The following is a 23,989-nucleotide window of genomic DNA, read 5'->3' as shown; positions in this document are numbered from 1 at the left end:
CCCATTCCTCCCCCGTTTCTGCAGCACACCTCAGAAGAGGAATCAGGAAACCATGGAGCGCAAGAGAAAGAGAGAGATAAGGTGAGAGAGAAAGGGCAGGAAGATAAGAGGTGGGAAAAAAGGGGAGGAGGGAGTGATAAGGACACATGAGGGCATATATTAAAGGTAAGGTGAGGGGCAGGAGCAGAAAGAGGTACAACAGAGAGGAGCAAAAGTCTACTTTTAAAAAGACAGCAGAGAAACTCCCTCAGATATCTGATCAAATATTGTACAAACACTAAGGTTAGAAACACTGTCCAAGTCAAATTGTAGGAGTTCTATGATACGGACACAGGCCAAATAGAAGCAAATGGTGGGTTCCAAACAGGTCTGATAATTATGGCAGGATTCGACTCTCAGTTTTAGGCCCGTACGAAATCTACACTAAGGTTGGATTCCCAAAAGCTGAAACATGAACCATAGCAATTCAATTAATGAAATTAGCATGTTTGCGGTGGGAAGCCAGTGAGGGATGTTGTCATTGTTGCTACATTAGTGACTCCAGCTGGTTTGTGTGGCTCCCCCAACAAGAGAAAGAGGAATTGACACAAGAAACATTTTAAGACAGAACAAGAGGACAACAAAGAGCCAGATGTTTATGATTACCAATGTGAGCAAACACATTGTAATATGTTATTTAAATATTAAAAAAATAGTGTATTCTGTATATGCAGGAATATTCAACACCAGATGATACTAATCCAAGCTCACCTGATGGTGAAATTATTAAATTGCTATTTAAACCAAAATCCTTCTCAAGCATTCAAAATCAAAGACACTGTCTGATCATTATGAGACAGTGTTGTTGTACTTGAACTCATTTTGACTCTGGTCAAACTTGCTCTTTTCCTGTCTCTCCGGGTAGTTTCCTCTGCCAGGAGAACTCGGCTCGCCAGGGCCAGGTTAGAGGTGCAGAACAGGCAGAGGTCACACACAGGCATCCATTGGGCAGCTATCACTGTGATACCTCTGCTGGGCTTATTGAGAGATAATCCTTACTGGCCGTACAGTGACACACACAGGCACAGTTTCCCATAATCCATATCTGCTATTTCAAGGGATATATATTCCACTACACAAAGAGGACTGTATACATGTACATTGGCATAGTGGTTTCCCTAGTTGACACTAAATATCCAAAAACATGGCATTTGGCTGATGCGTCTCTCTAAAGCACCTTAAGTGTGTCCAACCTTTGTCCAACCCTAACCCTAAACAATGTTATTTGCAAAGAAAACAATTAAATAACCAGTCCAGAGGGAGTTGGTAAGGCAGAGAAGCATAAACTGAATGTGTTTACTGTAGATATTTAACCTTCCTCGTGTCAGGATCCCATTATCATGCAGTGATAAACCCCAAATAAGCTAAGCTAAATAACTGCAGTTCAAGGGCGTTCACATTTTGCTTCCTCGTTGCATTAAAAGCCTTCAAGGTAACAGTTAGCCCGCTAACTATCCATAAATTGTTGCATTAGGTTACGTTTACGAGCTGTTGGCTTTTAGCTGACCACAAGCAAAGTGATTTGAAGGGTCTGGTGCCGTGTTGGCTATTAGCCTACCACAGATTAGCCTGTTGGCAGCAACCACATGCACTGGTAAGATTGTGTAATGATTTTGTTAAACTCAATGTCTGGGCACAATTGTTCATATTGATGCTATACTGTATAAGTGAATAAATGTCCATTATTGGACTGATTTTGATGCTCTGTACTAGCCAAACATAACACTAGAGGGTTATTTGAAAAATGTAGACTTACGCCAATGTTGTTTCCAAAAGTTAAAAAAAGAATGGCTGTATCCACCCAGTGATACGCCCAGATCTACTTCAAAATGTAATTGGTTTTCCGTTGGCCCATGCTACAGCCTTGCACCAAGTTTAATGAAAATTCGGCAAATAGTTTGTACTCTCTTGATGCTGACACACTACAAACCAACAAATGATCAAACCAATAAACTAAGCTGCAAACATAGGCTACTTAGCTTACTTGTTATGCTGTGGCTGATTTGTATGACTAATCATGTTTCTGTTGGCTTGCAGTGCGTGTCCTCTTGTGACTTCCATATTGCCGTTGCCACCACAGTCCCTCCCATTGGATTTCTCCCAACACTCCCACAGAGCTTCACACATGGAAACATACAGCCATACCCGCATTCATTATAGAAACAGTGACCTTCACCGTAGATGACTTGGTTTCCGTGGAGACAGCCGTGTTCGCCTGTCATGGTGTGTAAACTATTAATGGCCAGAAGCAAGAAAAGTAGAGGGAATGGTGTAAAGGTGTCAGGGAGGAATGGCAGGAAGACAAATAAGAGGAAATAGGATAACCCAAAAAAGGTGCAAAGGACAAAGTGGAAATAGAAGAATGTCAAGTGGAGCGGGGAATTAATAAACTAAAAAAAGAAAGAGTGTTATTAATTGGTAAGAATAGGGCAGTAACACAGGCAGGTTGAGAGGTGTTATTCCTACTGAGGCATCTCAGGGTCAGTACCAGTCTCATAAAGAGGTAGTCCTTTAAGATTGCCTTAAGACTATTTAAAGTCAGATAATGGTTTTGTGCATATATTTGTGATTTTTTAATAGTTGAAATAGCAGAATAGCCTTTTAATTCAACCTATTGGCTAGTCATGAAATCTTGTACATGTACTTTTCTAAAGGTGTGCCGCAGTTCTTTCTTTTACTATTGGAGTAAGCAGTACCTAGAGTGCCTCGCTTCACAGGTGGATATTTTTTAAGTAAAACAATATGGTTGTTTTTTTGTGAGATTTCAAAACAATTTTGGCGCCTGCTGACAAAACAGTAGCACAATTGTTAGCGGTAAATGATATACATATGTAGCTACAGCAGAAGCAGGACATGCCAACTAATACTGCAATATACATTCACTTCTCTTTTGGGGGTCAAGGTCAGAACAAAATGTTGCTTCTCCATTTGGAATGTTACCTCATCACAATACAAAAATGTAAAATATACCTAGGGTGGCTGCCGGCCTTCACAGGAAGAGATTTAAGAAAAGCAGTAAAAAGCTGCTAGAAGATAGACAAACGAAGACGGATGGACTTCGAAGTGATGCCAAAGTTGTGCGTTTTCAGTTGGATTGTTAATTAACCACATTGATCACTCCCAACTAATGATCCAGATGAATCTTTTCATTGACCCTCTCACTATCAGTACAGAACAATAACATATGGGTTGTGGTGGGGAATCGTCCTCTGGTTTATACTGCTCTACAGCAAATGTGAGTTCTAACAAGGATAGCGTTTTGTTGCATTCTGACCAAATATACATGTGCAAATGTGTGTCAGTGCACACATATGGGTATTCACATACAGCATGCACATATTTTTTGATTTATTCATATTGTGTATGAGTCTCCATGTGTGTGAATGTGTGTGTGTGCCTGTCCTCTGAGCTGCATCTGGAGGCTTTCAAATAGGATTTTTGCTGCTTGGCGGAGGTTTATGCCGACGCTGGGGCTTTTGATTCGCCGCCTGCTCACGGACAGCCATGCATGACAGACTGCCTCCTCTACCGGAGAGAGAGAGAGAGAGAGAGAGAGACAGAGAGAGAGAGAGAGAGAGAGAGAGAGAGAGAGAGAGAGAGAGAGAGAGAGAGAGAGAGAGAGAGAGAGAGAGAGAAAGAGACTGAGACTGAGACTGAGACTGAGACTGAGCAGATGGAGAAAGTGAGATGCAGACAGAGAGGAGGAGGAAAGGTAGAGGGTGTTAGAACGCTTCGAATGAGGGAACAAGGAAAGATGAAAGGATTTTTCCAACAGTTTTTTGAATATGCTTTCCCCACATTTCAGCAAAGTTTTGAGGTGTTTACTTTCACAACTTAAAATACAACTTAATTGCATGTCAGGATTCAGGCAATCGCTTTATATTGTCACTGGCAGCGACAAACCACTAATGACTTATACAGTAAGTTATTTGAGACTGCTTTTTCTGGTCTATTTCAACTAAGCCACTGTTTGTGCTACTCAATTAGGATTACTGTTATTGGTAGGAAGCTTCCCGGCAGTTCAAACTGTGTGAAAGAGTGTGCCAATAATAATGTGCAGTGTAACAGGACGACTCCTTTACAGAACTCTAATACATTTGGCTTGGTTTCAGCTATCCTGGAGCTATTGAGTTAGGACTTCCTCAAGAGCCATTTAGTTAGCAATTCATAATATCATTGTAACATTTGGAGGAAAATACTGTAAATGCTGCTTTTCTGTTGTGTATAAATGTAATGTTATAATGATGGAAAAGGTTAGGTGTAATATTGAAAAATTAAACACATCTTGCCTTCTGTTTCCAATCTAAATATAGTATAAGGCCTGATCATTTATTCTGAAACTTCACGCGAGTAGTACAAAAAAGGAAAAGCGGAAGACAAAGGAGCAGTGATGAGCTATCCACTATATTTATCTCAGTTAGGTGTCGTCTGGATTATCATCATTATCCTCCGTCTGCGGTGATAAAAATATATCCTCTCAGTAGGTCAAGGTGGTCGTGTGCGTCATTAGGGAGAACAAATCCATTGTTGTTGGTCTTTAGCAGCGACCGCTTTCCTACTTCTGGAGGGGAAACTGCCATTAGGGTGATAAATGTAAGTGGTAATTACTAAAGTGTCATTTCTGTAACCTGTATCATTAGCATTATTATTATTGTTATTATCATCAGCAGGACTGCGCTAAGGAATAGGAGTGACAGTGAGAGGGCTGAACTTGAGATTGTCTAACAACCGAGTCTGCAACTATTTATACTTTAAATACAAATGTGTGTCTGTTTATTTATGGTCATTATGCATCTCTTCCTGTTTGGTAAGTGTCTCTTTCAAGGGTTAGCTTGTGCCTGTTATGCCCTTCTATGGTGGCTGACAGGGGCAAATGCGCTACAACGGCCCAAAATATTACGATACACTTTTTTGTTTTGAGCTTCTTGCTGCATTTTTTTATTTGGAGTGTTCTGTAAACCATGCACATGTGTTGGCAAGTTTCTGAAGATGTTTCTTTATTTGTTTTGGCACATTTGTGTTTTTTAAATATGCGTCGTTTGTGAAAGTGCAGTGTCAGCCACCGTACCCTTTTGTAATAACAGTCCATTTAAACTCTGTTATTGAAAACACTGTTAATAGTCTAATGTTGTAGACTGCAGTCTAGCTTTTAAAGAGCTTTCAGCCTCAACTCGCAGACTCCACTAATAAAGACTGCAAGACGTGTTTGACAGCCTCAAAAAAATGTATGTGAAGTTAATATTTGTTTGACTATTTTTTCCTTTGTGAAATTGCGTTTGTTTGAACAACATCCTCAAAGGGTTATATTTTTATTTTTTAGCCTTGAGTATATCATTTTTATAATCTTTTGCTGAAAAAAACAAAAGCTCCCCATTTTTTCATTTGTATAAGCTTATTGTTTCCTTGATTGCTCCCAGGTGGAAGTCTAATAGTGTGTGCATAAGGCATCAGCAAAAACCATGTAGAGTAAAGGTAATGACGTTGAAATTGCCCTTTGCAGTGTGTGTGTGTGTGTGTGTGTGTGTGTGTGTGTGTGTGTGCGTGTGCGTGTGCGTGTGCGTGTGCGTGTGCGTGTGCGTGTGTGTGTGTGTGTGTGTGTGTGTGTGTGAGTGAGAGAGAGAGACCTACAGCTGCCTGTGAGGTTTAATTAGCCGTGATGAAGTAAAGCAGTAGCTCCAAAGTGAAATGATCTGGAATGTTCTCCATACCAGACGTCAGCGGCGGTGATAAGCTTCCTCGGCCGTATCATCATGAATCTGTTTATATTCGTGTTCCTGTCTGTCACCTCTGCCTTGTTTTTCTAAACCCTGTTCCTTCATCTCTGCCTTCTGCTGATTTGTTTCTCACTTCTCCTCTCTCGCAGTATCGTCTCTACCGTTTTCTCACACTGTAACACCTTCTCTGTCTCTCTTATGCATTCACACAATGTTTGAAAGTCAGAAGGCAAATCAAAGTGAGAGATTCAAGGAGACAACTGTGACAGAACTGACAACCTGACAAAACACTCACATGTCACAAATACTGTAGATATAATGGTGTGCCCCACATGTCCAAGTGACATTTACATCCAAATAATTTTTAACAGCAAATATGTTTAGAAAGAATTGTAATGGCACATGATGTTTTTTATAATGCCATAGATATATATGTTTAAATCATTTTGCAATGTCGCAAAAATGGTCTCATTGAACCTGCGAAAACCTTTTTATTTATGTTTAATAGGGGTGCACCGAATGGGTAATTCTTGGCCGAAACCGATACCGAAAATAGGAAACAGTTGGCCGAAAACCGAATGCCGAAAGGCCGAAAATTATTAATAGAAATATATAGATATATATATATTTTTTTTTTACCAATGTTGTTCAGCTACCTGATAATGGAAAAAGACATGATTATGGCAAAACTTAACTTAAATAATAATCACTATTATGGGTCCATAAAACATTTATTCAGCACTTTTGAATGCACACAGTACATTAATTCCAAGTCAAGTGCATTTTCTTTTCTCTGTAGGATAACTACAACAAAGGGCATTCAGAACAAAGCCAAGGTGCTTTAAAACTGCATAAACATCTAGGCCAGTAGGCCTACAACAAAATAGTGTAAATAAAGACTGCCAGGCCTTCAACAACAACAAATGCACCAATAAGTTTGGTGACCTAACGTGTTGTTGTAATCAAAACGCGGCGACAAGCACGGCGCGCGACCATGCTCGCGGCTGGCTCACAGCCAACATGTCTGCCGCTTGGAGATATTTCAAAAATATCATCAATATTTTAACAATTTTCGGCCGATAATTTTCGGTGGCCGAATATTCGGTGCATCCCTAATGTTTAAACAATAAAAGCTTGTAGATAAAGATAGGTAATAAAATGTGGGAAAACAAGAGCATCAAGTTGTTTCAGAAAATGGAATCATGACTCTCGTAACTATACCTTGAGGAGGGATGAGGTCAAAATGCACAGCCAGACTCATTCACAGTACTTCAAATAACAACATTTTGTAATCAGCGTCTAATAAAAATGCACAAGGATCCTTTAACTTTTCAGATGCATGAAGCTTTCATTTAACTTCAATTTAAACCCATCCACGGCAATGTAAAACACTCGGAATAAGTGCTTATGAAGTCAGGAGACTAGAAAGAAAAGTGCACAAAGAGCCATGTTCGTATCTGGTGTGCAACCAAAACACAAAGTGGAGTTTGAGCTAACACTTGATACTTACTACAAACCAAATTGTAATACTCTATCAAACCAATAGCTTTGAATTTACAACGTTAACCAGGTGTTGAAAACTGTTACGATACTGGCTACTTAGTGCATTTAAAAGTCCTGAACAAGCATTGGTATGTAAAATGTTGCCGTTTAATTATTACCAACAGTCAATTTTGATTTATTCTAATTGAGTCAACATTTCTTAAACTTCAATATGTCCTTTATGCAGTTACCAAGAAGATCAAAGTCCTCTTAATGATACTGTGATCAACTAGTAATTGTAACTCAAACCACACTTCATTAACTGCATTAACTGCATTTCGCTGTGAAAACATAGCCATATCTTTACAATAGCGGTGTAAGATCAAAAGTGTCAGTAGCTCATCGGACCTGAAGCAGTTAGGAATGGATACATGGAGAGATGGTGGAGAAGTTGCAGGAAATAGAGTTGCAGTGGATGGTTGGAGAGGTTTGTTTTCCCCACCCTTTTGCTCTCTCTCTCTGCTTCATCATGTTATAAAGAACACCTGAGTAAATCTATCCATATGAGGAAAATCCAAAATAATTCCTTTAAATATTTGAAGAAATACAAATCTAGTATTTAAATAAAATTAATACTCAATGTCCTAAGGGACCAGTGTAAACATCTTACATTTGAACATAATGAAATCTTAGTATAACAAAGCTCTTAGTCATGGTTGCCCCTTAACTGCCCACCCATTATTGAATACTTTAAATGTGTGTGTGTGTGTGTGTGTGTGTGTGTGTGTGTGTGTGTGTGTGTGTGTGTGTGTGTGTGTGTGTGTGTGTGTGTGTGTGTGTGTGTGTGTGTGTGTGTGTGTGTGTGTGTGTGTGTGTGTGTGTGTGTGTGTGTGTGTGTGTGTGTGTGTGTGTGTGTGTGTGTGTGTGTGTGTGTGTGTGTGTGTGTGTGTGTGTGTGTGTGTGTGCGGTACTGAAACGGACACATTTGCATAAATGTGGGACAGGCAAGATATGAGAGGAGGGAACAGAAAAGCTCAAATCTGCAGATTTCTCCAGGAAACTAATTAATCCGGCTCGCAAACACACATTTACACATACACATACACATTTCTATTAGCAGCCCTACGTGCACGCTGAGTCTAAAATTAGCACGCAGTCTGTTGAACAACAACCACGCTTCAGGGAGGAAGACATGCTGCCAGAAGGAGAAGATGACAAATGGCTCAGAGACAATGGAGAGACGCAGTTAGCCAAGACCAAGTCGGCTTTACAAGAAATATCATCAAGCGTTAAATATTTTTGTAACTTCCGTGAAAGACGAATTAGCGAAAGACTGCTGGCCTCATTTTCATAAAACTTGGTGGGAGGGTTTATAATGCTTTGTTCTTAGGTATTAACTGGGTATTAACTAGGTATTAACTGTACACTTCTGGTCAGGGAAGTTGTGGCTCATCTGCTGTAGTGTACTGCAGCTGCTCAAAAGGTAATTTCCCGTGCAATCATCCATGTAAAGGGGAATACAAACAACTGTCTATTTTACCCATGGATTACAGCACAAGCCTACCGAACAAAGGTGCAGCTGCCAACAGTGTCAGGGGCTGCCCTAGCCATTCACCTAAATAAGGGCACTCAAAGGGAGACACCAATCAACTAAGGTCAACTCAAAATGACCACAAGGAAACCAAAAACAAGGCTCCAGAGAGACAGAGACTCACAATGACTAAGAAAAGTGGAAAAAACAAGCACCAATAACCAATGTAATGCAAATGTGTATGAGAGGTATTAGGGCCTTTTGGAAAGCTGTGCTCAAGGGCCCATTGTCTCACAGTCCAGCCTTTTAACCACTTGCTTTCCAATTTGCAGCATATTCATAAAATCGCTAGAATACCAAGCTCATGAAACGTTTAACATTTGCATGGTGAAACATTGTCTGGTACGCAGGTATGATATGTTTGAAGCATTAAAGAAATGTAGCTTTTATAGAAACAAAAGTTTCTTTAGTTGTTGTTCTCTGTCTTTTAAATGGAAAGTGATGAGTAAATGCATTTTATGGGCATTGTATAGTGAATTCAAGACCTTGCTATGATCTTTTAGAATTGCCTTTTTTTTTCTCACTTTGTTGTCCGTATATAGACAGAGGTAAAGTTTCCATTTCCACTGCGCCGCCCACTGAAGGCACTTTGGATAAAAGCTTTCACGAAATGGCATGCATTACATTCCTCTCACTAAAGGCTTATAAAGTCACTTTTATCATCAGATTTGCAACAAGGTTCACACTGTTGCTGAATAAATTAAAGCTGTAGGAATTTGAACGATTTTAGAGGCTTTTCATGGGGTTTTTCATCTCTGAGACTGAAACCAAATTAATCTAAGGTTTTCATAAATCAAGAGATTTAGTCGACAAAAACAGGGCATCATTTAGAAAGGCCTCCTTTAGGCTTGTTAGGCTGTGTTTCGAAAAAATGTAAACTTCAAGATAAGATATTCTAAACTCGGTCAACTTCATGATCAAACCTAATTAAATCCTCTCCTATTAAGCTAATTAGAAATGCTCAGTTGCTACCTTGCCTTTAACCTTTACCTTGAAATGCATCTGGCCATTCTTTGCTGGAGCAACACACGACGTACAGTACAATTTCAAAGCAAATGCAAATAATTTGAATCCTAACATGAGCTGCTCGGGGGCAGAAATATCTTGCACACTCAACAAGCTACAGTTTATGTTTTAGTTGTAACATTAGTTTTACATTGTAATGCTATGTCTTATTGTTGCACTAATGTTAAATATTGGGCTAAAGACTAGAACAATGTTAGGAGAGCCAGCTAATAAAGCTCATTAGTAGGGTTGTCGTCAAAAATTTCAATATAAACTAGGATTTATCCAACTTGCAGTAATCGCAATATTAGGTAATAGGCAAAATATGTGAAAATATTATGGTGCTGCAGATAAGTCCCAGGTTTACAAAAAGTATTCAACATACTTAATAAAAAAGAATGTTTGTCAAAGATCCTCTTAAAAAAAAAAAAAGACATTCCTGTTATGTCATAAATCCTATACAATATTATATAGAGAGTAATTGCAATTATTTAGTTGTTTTTATAATCATGCAGTGCAACTATTTAGCCTGTTGACCTACAAATATTGTAACTGCCTGTATATTTAATTATTTATATTAGAACTAAGGGTCAGTTCTGCCTTGAAAGTGACCGATGTGAAAAAATGTTACCTGCTGTTATGTTCTCATGCAAGTGAGGGAAAATGTGAAAATGATTGCTTTTTTACCTCCAGATGTTTATTTGTGAGTTGAGAGGGGGAGTGATACTGAACAGCTGTAGTGCAACACATTTAAAAACATGGTTGATCTTTGAAATATGTTTGCATATCCAGAACAGCTGAATGAGGTGACAACCTGCAACCAGTCCAGACCTAATTTGTACTCCCATTATTCAGATATGAGACACCACAGTGAGCTTTTCAGCATCTTTCCCAGGTGTACTTTTTCAAGGATTGAATAACTCATATAAATGAGTTGCAAATACATGGCGTGTGGGTGTTTCAATATCCCTCATCCTTATTCAAAAGAGCTGCTACACTCAGGGTTTATCCTTTTAAGGTGCAAAACTGACAATGCTAGCACACAGCTCACATCACGCACAAAAACATCAAACGAAAAAGGGGTTCATCGGGTTTATTCCAAGATGCTACTTAAACATAAAAAATGCTACCTGCAATTTTGTGGAAGACGTTTCCAAATCACATACGATTCTAGAGTCCAAAATAGAAGTAATTTTAAGTAAACTGACTCAAAGCTTAAACTGCTAATTAGCTCTATCATAATGATAGATGTTGTCTTTTTAGAACAGGGACAACATTTAAAGGATTATGGAAAAACAGCATTCCTGATTATATGAAAACTTGTTGGAAGGGTGTAGTCTGGGCCAAGGAAGAACCATTACATTTGGGACGGGATCTAAATCACACATCATTTTTCCTCTATTAAAATGACCTTGGCGCAGATCTGCACACCCCAAATGCCTTTCCAGTTAAACATCTGAAATAGAAATCCTGACCTTATGATGGTGCCCGATGAAAAGTGAATGGATCACAAAAGTTATTACAATTCATCCGGTGGGGAACATTAATATCTCAATGTTTCAAAAACAATTTCACTCGAAACCATACATTTTAACCCCCATAGTGGCGCTTGAGAACACTTCAGGGGACCAGGTTAGTAGCATTCATCCTCTCTGCGAAATTGGGTCAAAGTGGCTATCTGCAGGTTGGGGAATCTTTTTGAAATAACATTTTTTAGTAAAAAGGACACTTAGTGGGCAATAAAGATCTGAATGAGATTGAAATTACTTTGGGATGTCGAGTCATTCACTCTTTTTTATCAATGATGATTTGCCCAACCCTAGCACCTAAATGTGATGTGTTACTATGCCTTTTTCCCTCTTTGAGAGGCCTTTTAATAAATTATTTATTTCTAATCATGTTTTGATGCATTTGATGAGTTGTCAAGAAAATGTCATTATGCATTTTCTTTTCCAGGGCAAAAATAAATCATTTATTAATATCTTACTCTGCTCAGTAACTTTTATTTGTAGGTTTTATTACTCTATTCAATTTTAGCTTGTTTAATTTAATTTGTTTGGCTTTTTTCATGTATTTAAATGTATTATGTGTTTGTGCTATGTCCTAATGTTTTTTGAAAAACACTTTGCCTTGTTCTTGAATTGTGTAACATTAATAAGATTGCCTTGCCTTGCCTATAGCTGAATATCTAATTGTATTTTCTTTCCAAATACATGGCAGGATCCACAAATCACCTTTATATACAGCAATAAGGTATATTCCAAACCTATAACACCCTAGACTGTATTTTCCAATAAACGTATAGGAACTCTGAGGTAGGACTTCAAACCAACATTGGGGTCATGATTGCAGGGGATTCAGGAACTTAAGTCCTTAGAAATGTCTTAAATTCAATGTTATAAGTGGTAAGCTTCTAACTATATGTGAGGGTAGTTGGTGATCAGTTAACTACAATGATGTAAAGCCCTATCATATGATACCATCATCTACAGTAGGTATATTTCAGTGCAAAACAACAAATTAAATCGCTAACCATTAGGTGGCAAAGGTCAATTAGTGGCCTCAAAGCCATGATATCTATAAGGCACCCTCCCTGAGTGTACATTACATGTTACTTGTTAGGTACATAACCTATAACCCCTCTCTGATCCTCCTCTTTGGTCAGATAATTGATGTCACTCTCCGGGTTCAGTCTCCGTAGTATTATCTGATGCTAAAGGTGTCAGAACGAAACAAGAAACGGATGCCGGCAGGTGTTATTAGATTACCAGAGCAGAGAGTGCCATCGATTAAATATAATAATGATGTGTGATTCTTCACTGAACAGCGTAGTCCACACACAGCTGTAAAGAGACTGCAGAAATATTAACAAAATGTGCATAAAAGATCTAAGCAACTATTGCTACTTTTATGAAAAAAATGTATCTGTTTTTTGACTCACAGGATATTCTTTTTCCAATCAAGTTAAAATTGCTGAAAAATGAAGATGAAATTTGATTTTTCATCGCATTAAAGACTATAGGTTTGACTTTATGCTTGTTAAGTATTCATAATGAAACATACCTGACCCATTTCAATACAATAATCTCTTTAGCTTGCCTGGCTAACTCTGATACATGTTATCTGATGCAAATAGAATCAGAGCTTAATACAAACAAGCCTAAGCCTGGCCCTGCTTATTAGATTACCAGGACACGCCGTACATTGATTAGCTGCGATAATAATGGATAATGTTCAGTTTACGTATTAATCCATCGCTGCAGACACAACAAGAATGGAGCTCTGCCACATAGAGCTGAGGAAAGCGGGTGTTAGAGGACAGTTTGTGGCATTAAAAATCAAGGTATTTATGGATATTTGTTATCCTAAGAGGGTGAATAACACAATTCTATCGCACATTCCCATAAAATGTTGACTTTAAAGCCAACACTGTGAACATGAACTTTTCAAATTGTTAGTTGATATCCTGACAAAAGGATACAAATACATGTAGGAGGTGTTTCTTTCAAGTTATTGTACCCAGCGAAGTATATAACCTAATATCGCATGCTTATGTGTATTCATCTCATATATCCGCAGTGAAACGTCACCCTAATGTTAACTGCATTATAAAATAAAAAGGTTTGCAGGGTGCTGCTGTTGATTAGATTATCAGGACCGAGGGAATACTCATTAGCTAGGACAATAATGGAGAAGAGAGTAAATGATAATAGGAATAGGGAGCTAATCTGAGCTAATTCATAATTTATGGGAAGACAAACAATAGCAGGAGCAGAGTATTAATCTGGACAAAATGGAGGAGTTAAAATGCAGCTTTGTGTTCGATGCACATTTGTGTGTTTCAATCTTGTAGATTTAAATAATTTTTGGGGAAAATATTTAATCAAGCATGGAGTACCCTTTCATATAATTAACGTGCAAAAGGGATGTTTTTTTATTATTAAATAAGGTGGTGGTTATATTCTGCGCTGTTGTGTTGCATTTCACGTTGTGTTTTCTATTATGCCCGACAGGAAATCCCTGCGGGTTCCTTCAGTTAATTAACATCACAATTTATTGCTCGGGCTTCTTGCATGAATTATGTTGAGCCAAGTGGGGCTGTCTATATGTGTGTTTTGTGTGGGCGTTTGACATATATGCACTAGATAGTGTGGTGTGTGTGTTTGTGTGTGTGTGTGTGTGTGTGTGTGTGTGTGTGTGTGTGTGTGTGTGTGTGTGTGTGTGTGTGTGTGTGTGTGTGTGTGTGTGTGTGTGTGTGTGTGTGTGTGTGTGTGTGTGTGTGCGTGTGTGTGTGTGTGTGTGTGTGTGTGTGTGTGTGTGTGTGTGTGTGTGTGTGTGTGTGTGTGTGTGTGTGTGTTAATCTATCACAAGTGCAGTCCAAATCCCTTACTCAGGAGCTTATCAACTCTTCCGTCCTTCCACTTCATTAGCATTATCCACCGTTATTAGCCTGTACTACTCAATCTGTGTCTTGCACTCACACACACACACACACACACACACACACACACACACACACACACACACACACACACACACACACACACACACACACACACACACACACACACACACACACACACACACACACACACGACCACATGTACAGACGTGTACCTGAGCAGAGATCAAAGCTCGGTCTTAAAGATGATCCTGAGCCAGACAGAAGCTGCATACGTACCGCAGGAACATTTAAAATCACATCAAGTAAAAAAATGACATAGACTTACTCAAATAACTCTCTAATGCTTTTTGGCAACTGACCTATTGTTTATTCCTTTCACTTGAGTTTCAAAGAAAAGTTGCTCAGGTAAGGCAAGGCAAGGCAAGTTTATTTATATAGCACCTTTCAACACAAGGCAATTCAAAGTGCTTTACAAAAATGAAAGACATTAAGAAAATGGCATTTAAAAACAGTCATTAAAAAACAAAGATAATAAAATAAACATTAAAAGAAAAAATACATGGATAAAAGTTACAGTGCAGTTTAAGATATGAAGAGCTTAAGATATAAATAGTTCAATTAAAAGTAGCGGCAAAAAGAAAAGTCTTCAGCCTGGATTTAAAAGTAGTCAGAGTTGCAGCGGACCTGCAGGTTTCTGGGAGTTTGTTCCAGATATTTGGAGCATAATAACTGAACGCTGCTTTACCATGTTTAGTTCTGACTCTGGGGACAGAAACCTGACCAGTCCCTGAAGACCTGAGAGATCTGGATGGTTCATAATTTAGCAGGAGGTCAGAAATGTATTTTGGGCCTAAACCATTCAAAGCTTTATAAACCATCAGCAATATTTTTGAAATCAATTATTTGACACACAGGAAGCCAGTGCAAAAACTTCAGAACTGGAGTGATGTGATCCACTTTCTTAGTGTTAGTGAGGACTCGAGCAGCGGCGTTCTGAATTAGCATCAGATTTCTAATAGATTTTTTTTGTGAGAGCTGTAAAGACACCATTACGGTACGTCCACACAGCCGCGTTAAAACAAATCTTGGAGGTCGGCGTATCTGAAGCTTGGGGATTTTTTGCGAGCAACGCGACCAACAACTAATTACATGAATCTCCCGCTCCCGACATACAAAGCAATAGCAATGTTACAACGAAGTAAACTGGATATAAAATCCCCAAACAGGCGAAAACCTACCAGTTTCACCCACTGTCTCTGCCACCTCCCTCCATGCCTGGTTCCTCCGGTTTGTATCCCGGTAAGTAAATAGCGACTGGTCATAAAGAACCGGGTGATTTGCTACCGCAATAACTAATTTCTCCTCCATTTTCAGGAATATAGAAAATGAACTGTGGTCTGGCTCTCCCAGCTTGCACGCGGTTTGATTGGCTAGCGCTTGTGCTGTCAGATTTGCATAAACTGGATTTGATTGGCTGACGCTTCCACCTCAGCTTCAAAAGTTGAACATTGCTCAACTTTTGAATCCTGAAAATCCTGGAAATCTTCGCTTTGCTTCCCACAATGCAGTTCGGCGAAAAGTGAGGCAACGTGACGTCAGCCCATTCAAATTGAATGGGCAGAAGCGTTGGAAGATCTTTTAACGCTGCTGTGTGGACGGGCCGTTACAGTAGTCCAGTCTACTGAAGATAAAAGCATGGACAAGTCTTTCCAAATCCTGCTGTGACATTAGTCTTTTAATCCTAGATATGTTCTTTAGGTGATAGTAGGCTGATTTAGTAACTGTTTTAATGTGACTGTTGAAACTCAGGTCAGAGTCCATGACTACACCTAGATTTCTGGCTTTATCTGTTGTTTTGAACATTGCAGACTGAAGCTCAGCGTTGACTTTTATACGTTCTGCCTTGGCTCCAAAAACCATTACCTCAGTTTTGTCTTTGTTTAATTGGAGAAAGTTCTGACACACCCAGTCATTGATTTGTTCAATGCACTTACTCAGTGTTTGAATAGGAGAATAGTCACCTGGTGAAATGGTTATGTACATTTGTGTGTCATCTGCATAGCTATGGTAACTTATTTTGTTGTTTTTCATTATCCGAGCCAGTGGTAGCATGTAGATGTTAAAGAGAAGAGGCCCCAAGATGGAGCCTTGGGGAACCCCACATGTCATATTTGTCAACTCAGATGTGTATTTACCAGTGGTGTAGTGGGGATTTTTTTACTGGGTGGACGGGGTGTTGGGTGGATGGGAGACACTATGGACGCGCTCGTGAACTGTCAATGGGGGAGGGGGGGGGGGGGGGGGAATGGGGGACCTCTGTGTCGCCTGTCAGCGCAACTTACATGATGCCGTTTAGACAATATAATAATAAAGGGCGGTGCCGGCTCTCAGCGAACCGAACCGGCCTTTCTGCGCGACTATCACTCAAATGCGGGACATAGTCTCAATGTGTGGGACGCGGGACAAATAATAAAAATGCTGTGTGTGCAGTCCCGCACAGTGCAGGACACCTGGTCACCCTACACACACGGTTCTGCCCCTCACACACACACGCTTCAAATCAAGTTGCATAAATGCTTGAGCTACGTTTTTATTATAATTACTGTGAAATCTGCCTATTATGTTTTCGTCATTATTACAACAAACACACACTTGCAACTGATGACACTGGCAATGATTTTAGATGTATTAGACTATTAAAAAAAGAAATCACGGCGTACCCCCGCGTCCAACGCCCACTACGCCACTGGTATTTACCTATAGAAACAAAGTTGTTTATGTTCTTTAAGTAGGATTCAAACCGATTACGAACTGTTGCCGAAAGTCCCACCCAGTTTTCCAGTGGGTCTAGTAATATGTTGTGGTCAACAGTGTCAAACACAGCACTGAGATCTAATAATACTAACACTGAAGTTCTGCCACTGTCTGTGTTTAAGTGGATGTCATTGAAGACCTTTACAAGAGCAGTCTCAATGCTGTGGTTTGGACGAAAGCCTGACTGGAACACATCAAAACAGTTATTTAATTGCAAGAAATTACTCAACTGTTGAAAAACAACTTTTTCAATGATTTTACCTAGAAATTAGAGGTTTGATATGGGCCTGTAATTGTTCATTACTGAAGCATCTAGGTTATTATTTTTTAAGAGCGGTTTAATGAGTGCAGTTTTCAGGGTCTATGAGAAAAGACCTGATTGAAGAGACTTGTTTACTATATGGAGTAGATCTGATGCCATGCAATGAAAAACATTTTTGAAAAATCCTGTTGGAATAATATCAAGGCAGCAGGAGGAGGATTTCAGAAGTTGAATAATGTCCTCTAGGTTTTCATCATTAATCTGATGGAATTGTACGGAGCCCCCTAGGGGGCACGGAGAAGAAAAAAGAAATTATTTGAAAAGAGATCTCGCAAAACCCCTTTGCGAGATCTCGCAAAACTTTTCATTTAGCTCACTGTACTTCCTGGTCAGTTCGGCTGCTACGGCAAAACAGAAACCACAACAATGGAGTGGTTCATCGATTTTACTTTGAGCTTGGCCTTAAATATAAAGATATAACATTAGTGTTTGGCAATAGGCACGGGTTTCACACATAGACTGTATATATAAAGGGTTTCACATAAGTGAAGACACCTCAAGAGAACACTCAGAGCGACGGGACATGCACGTCCCTCTGAGCTGAGTTATTGACAGATTCGAATTTAGTGGATCAATAACTCATGAACATAACGTTTTAAAAATACAAACAACATGACTTTACAATCATAGCAAGGTAGACAATGAGCTGCAGAGTTGTTTTTATCAGAACAGTTCGATACGCGCCGTCATCCGAGTTACACATCAAGATTTGGTCACAATCTGCAGCTGGAGGAGGGAGAGGAGTGCTTAGGGACCGTCTACAAACTGCAACGGGGTTTTGCGAGATCTCGCAAAAGTATTGCGAGATCTCGCAAAGGGGTTTTGCGAGATCTCGCAAAGGTTTTGCGAGATCTCGCAAAACTTTTTTATTTATTTTTTGTTCAAAACATTTTTTTTTTCTCCATGTCCCCTAGGGGGCTCCGTAGAATTGTGTCATGATGTCTGAATTGATTTTAAGTGGACACAGGGACAAAACATTTGCTGTACCTGATGCAGAGGCACTGACTGCTTGTCTGATTTTCTGAATTTTGCCAATGAAGAAGGAGGCAAATTCATTGCAGGCCCTGGTGGATAGAAAATCAGAAGCTATTGACACTGGGGGGTTTGTTAGTCTGTCGACAGTAGCAAATAAGGCACGTGCGTTGTTTTTGTTTTTGCTAATGATGTCAGAGAAGAAAGACTGTCGAGCGTTTTTCAATTCCAAATTATAAAGGCCAAGTCTCTCTTTATAGATTTCAAAATGAACCTGGAGATTGGTTTTTCGCCACCTACGTTCAACTTTTCGACACTCTTTTTTTACTGTTTTCACGCTCATGGCCTTTCTCCCTGGAGATATTTTCTGGCCAGTCACTTCCTTTATCTTAGTTGGAGCAATGGCATCTATAACATTTTTAATTGAATTAAAATGAGCTATAGCTCATTTACTGAGATGTTAGCAAGGGCAAGTGTGGAAAAAAAGTAAACATTTCCCTAGTATTTTCAGTTAAATATCGCTTTGTGGTTACCTCTTTTTGAACATTTTTGTGAACAGAAATAGAGCTCTCAAAGAAAACACAGGAATGATCAGAGAGCGCAAAATCAGTCACCACAACCTTAGAGACATCAGACCCTTTGGGAAAATTAAGTCCGAAGTGTGCCCCTTATTGTGCGTGGGCTCGGTCACATGCTGAGTCAGTCCATAGTTATCAAGAACACAAAACAGTTCTTTGGCCCCTCTGTCCTGGGCGTTGTCAACATGGATGTTAAAATCACCAACAATGAATAGACGGTCAAAGTCAATACACACTATAGACAGCAGTTCAGTAGAGTCATCAAAAAAGCTTGCACAGTATTTGGGTGGTCTATAGATATTTAGGAACAGAGCTCGAGAGGAGCATTTCAGCTGAAGGGCCACATATTCAAAAGAAGCAAAGTTCCCATAAGATGTCTTCCTGCATTGAAGGGAAATATTGAACAAAATAGCAACTCCACCTCCTTTCTTATGCATTCTTTCCTGACTCATAAAACTAAAGTTGGGAGGGGTTGATTCGATAAGAACAGCTGCACTGTTATTTTATTCGATCCAAGCATAAAATTGAGATTGTGCTCAGTGACAAAATCATTGATTAAAAATGTTTTTCCTGGCAAAGATCTGACATTTAATAAAGCTAGTTTAAGTTTGTTAAATACACTATCAGTCAGATTGTTTGTGACAAGCTGTGGCTGACATGGAGTCACTGCTAAATTTGATAAACTCACACAAACGTTTGAGTACTTCCTGTTTCTAAACTGATTCACCGCTCTTAATCTATTACCTATCAACACAGATATCGGCAAAGCTACTGGCAGGCAGGGCCCCGGCATGTCCTGGAAAGAGTTGAGAGTGCCATACGCCCTTGAGCCTGGACCCAGCACATATCAGTTAGAGCTTGCTGCGTTTTGTACACATCCTAATCGGGCTTCCGAGACGTTTTGGTATGGATGATTGTGGTAGGCATGGTGATGAAGACGGGGAAGATGGTGCGCGTCTTTGCTTCGGTGATTCTGGTGGGCGTTGTTGAGGGACGGGGGTCAAGGACATGTTGCTAACCCTTTGTATTGCCTTCATATTTTCAGTGAACTCCAGGAAGGAATTGGTGGCAACCCTGTGCATTTCCTTCATGTGGTCATCAAACTCCAGGAGGGGGGGGCCAGTGTGAAAGGGTGAGCGGAGAGAAGAGAGAAGAGAGTGCTGGGGGATGAAGTAAGAGTATCCTCAAAGGTGTTGGTAGGGGGGGTGAGGGGCGGCGGAGACTCCTCCATTTGTGCTATAATCAAGACATTCCTCAGCAGTGCAGTGATACTTCTTCAAGGTTTTCTGCCCGATGTGTTGTGTCTTTCTCCTGTTTTGACTCCTCTTCTCGCTTGTCCTTGGCAGAGGGAACAGATTGATTACGCAGGCAGTTGAATATGTTAGAGGTAAACAATTTCACTCCTGACTTTTTCAGGCAAACTCCATCTGCCTTAAAAAGATGTCTGCGGTCCCAGAAAAAGTTAAAATTGTCAATAAAATGGAGAGAATGGTCAGTACAGGCAGTTGAAAGCCATGTGTTCAGTGCAAACAATCTGCTGAATCTCTCCACTCCTCTTCTGACTCGCAGTAGATGGCCACTGATGAACACCTCTGCATTTGGGGTGGTGGTGGCGAAGTCCATAGGGACTTGGCTTGGATACTGGAAGGTCACCAGTTCAAGTCTCGGAAAGCCCAAGTGCTACCGAGGTGTCCCTGAGCAAGGCACTATTCACTACACTGCTCCCCGGGCGCCGTACATAATGGCAGCCCACTGCTCCTAACACTAGGATGGGTCAAATGCAGAGAAACAGTTTTGTTACATAGTACCTGTACCACGTAATGACAATAAGTTGAATCTTCTTCTTCAATCTTCAATTTAGAGAGCTGACAGTTTCCAACAAACATTTAAAGTCTTCTTTCAGCACTTCTGACTGTTGTTTCACATCATTTGTTCCAATATGCAGTACCACATTCTTCACAGTCGGATGTTCAGCCCCAATATGAAGGATCTTCTCAGCCAAGTCAGAGTCCATATCCTTGGGAAAACAGAGTACTTTGGTGTTGTTCTTACTACACAGACTTTGTACATCTCTTACAGCAGAGTCATCCACAATCAGAGTTTCAGGCTCAGTCGTTAGCTTTCCCTCTAGCCTTTTCCTTTTGGAGTAGCTAATAGTCCTTACCCTGCTGTGTGAAGAGGACAGGTTATCCAGGTCATCAGGTTCTGGGTCAGCTGAGCGTATCTGTTCTGGATTGGCACACTGTGGTTTAGGAGGATAGTTTTTAGTTCTCCCTTTAGCAGTTGTCCACGGCTGTTTCCTAGTATGAATAGGGGTTGAAGAGGCGCTCTTCCTGGGTGATAACAATGCAGGCCAGCTGGTCGCATCACAGATTTCAGAGCGCTGGGCTCTGCCTTTTATTCGTCATCCCAAATCCCATGGAAATGATTTACTCTTAGGCTTTGCACCCAGAGAGTTCCAGGGAGGACTACCACTTTCTTTTACCCGGTACACAGCCCTCCTGTTCCTTGGAATCATTGTAGCTGCGAACTAGCTTTGAGTTAGCATGCCTTTGTCCATTACTTTGCAACACTGGTAAAGTGGTGTCATTCCAACATAGTCTATTCACTTCCACGTTAACTTCCAACCGTTGCATTTTCATTTCCAACACGGCGATCTTCTGTAGAAGTTTGTGGAAGTCATCTGTAGAGAACGGAGGCATTTTGCTGCTAACTAGCTTAAGCTAAATAGCATGCAGTACCAGGCTTTAGCTGTTGCTAGGCCACGCTACTGTAAGACTGAGGTCGTCGTAAAAATATTGAAATATGGCTGAAATCTTCCATCTATTAACGAAGAATAACTCTCCCAGTGATAAGTTAGTGTCCAGAAGCCGCTAATCGAAGTTTTCAGAAAAGAAAAATAGGAAAATCAGCATAAAAAAGTAAGCTGAGGCAAGAGCAAGCAGAAAAGCGTCTGCACTGTGTGTCTGCTCTATGTCAAGGTAAAATATCCGCACGTTCTGTTGAGATTAGACTGCTGTAGAACTTTATGTTGCGTAACCATGGTTCTCAGAAAAGCATGAGTGAGATGTCTCACAATGGGATGGCCTCTGCTTATTTGCTAGACAGGTAACCTTCAACTAGCATGTTTATTTACAGTGCTGATTTCTTTTATAGAGTAAGGCTGTGCAATTAATCGTATTTTAATCGCAATTACGATTTTGGCCTGCCACAATTACGAAAACAACATAATCGAAAAAATATATATATTTTGCTCTGCTAGGTTGTGACAGTGCACTGCAACATATTTGATCTAATTTATTTTTATTTATATATGTTTAGTAGCTTGTGGAAGTGGGCTCCAAAATATTTGTTGATCTTGTTTATTGGTATTTATTATTTTGATATTATTTATTTAAATGTATCATTTTTTTTTCAGTTAGGCTATACGTTCAGGGTAATCAACGGTTGAAAAGATACTGTTCAAATGACTATTTGTATTTGTTTTAAAGTTCAATAAATGGATGTTTTCAAAGTCAATGAATAATCGTATTTGATAATCGTGATATCAATTATTGACCAAAATAATCGCAATTATGATTTTTGCCATAATCGCACAGCCCTATTATAGAGTATTAAATACAAAGCTCAAATCAGTCTTATAGAGACACTGTGTTGTGGTAAATCTGCAAGATACTGCTAATTAAAATGAAAAACAAAAATCTCTTATAATAACCTATACCTTGTTGTTAACTCTTTTAGTGATTAATTATCTGCAGTGGATGCTAATGTGTTAGCATGGAGCATCAGGGTGATTCTGGTTCCAATGTTCTCCATCAAAAAAGTAAATAGAAAATAAGAGCCAACAACACAACCACAGTTGTTTGTTTAATCCAGCAGAGTGTTTATCATGCTGTCAGCCAATGATATGCCCCAGGACCTGACATCAGGAATCAATGAGGGCCAACGTGGCTAATATATCAGACGTGGCCTCATGCTTCCCGTTGTGATTTCCGTCTGAAGTTTTTACTTTCTGCCCGGGGAGGCCGATATTTGGTATTTGTCACCAGACGCTGGTGGTTTGAACCCGTCACCAAAGGCAACCGCCAACCTCCTCTCCATCCCTCCATCCATCTTTGAATAGCTTTAGTCGCATTATTTAGTCCTTTATTCTCTACTTTTTCCTGCATCTCTTTCAGTATGCCAAATATATCCCAGTGTTTGGGTTCCTGTCTTCACATCACACCTGTGAAGAGTACAAACACACACACACACACACAAACACACACACACACACACACACACACACACACACACACACACACACACACACACACACACACACACACACACACACACACACACACACACACACACACACACACACTCTGTCACGACCTGTGTCTCTTGCCTCAGCAAATTAATGGAAATTCTGTCAGCGCTTCGGGGAAGGATTACTGCCACTTGCTGAGCCCTTACACACTGTCTATAACAAATACACACAAAAAGCCTCAGAACAAAGTTAACGTACACAACACACACTCAGCTCCGATACTTGCTTGCTCTCATTAATTATGCTCATTCATACATTTTCTACTTCAAATCTTTACTCTTTGAATTACATACATTAATGTAGACAAAGCTAAATCTATAATTTTTGGAAGTTTTCACAGAGAAACAGGAAGATTTTTTATTAAAAAGCGTATTTGTTTGCACTGAATTTCAACCCGCTTTTATGCTATCACTGTCTCTCCCTTTTTCTTACTGACCTAATTCATCTCCCTCGCCTCAAACCATCCCTCTCACTTCTTCCATCACTTTCTATGCATTGGCTCGTTCATCCAGTTTCGCTTCAATTCAATGTCATTCAAGTCAAAAGCACATTATTGGCACAAAAGACAAAAGAGGCTACATGCAGAGCAAGAGCATCTCTTTCTCTCTCCTCCCTCGCTTGAGCTACAAGGCCAGACAAAATCTTTATCCTGTCTGTCCCTTGTGGATCTGTTTCCAGACTTAAAAGGATGTGAATGGAAATAAGCTTCCCTGTCTCTTATTGTTTTGTCATTCGAAACATTATAATTTAACTGT

General features: G+C 39.8%; 1 protein-coding gene across 8 annotated transcripts in view; it reads right to left on the bottom strand.

Annotated features, from left to right (window-relative positions):
- Positions 1-23,989, bottom strand: part of bsna (bassoon presynaptic cytomatrix protein a) — a 157,531-nt gene that overhangs the window by 96,243 nt on the left and 37,299 nt on the right. The gene's annotated exons all lie outside the window — the stretch shown is intronic.

This window comes from Notothenia rossii, assembly GCF_949606895.1.
Source record: "Notothenia rossii genome assembly, chromosome: 4".
NCBI lineage: Eukaryota > Metazoa > Chordata > Actinopteri > Perciformes > Nototheniidae > Notothenia > Notothenia rossii.
The sequence above is the reverse complement of the archived record's forward strand: the minus strand, read 5'-3'. Positions and strand labels throughout refer to the sequence as shown.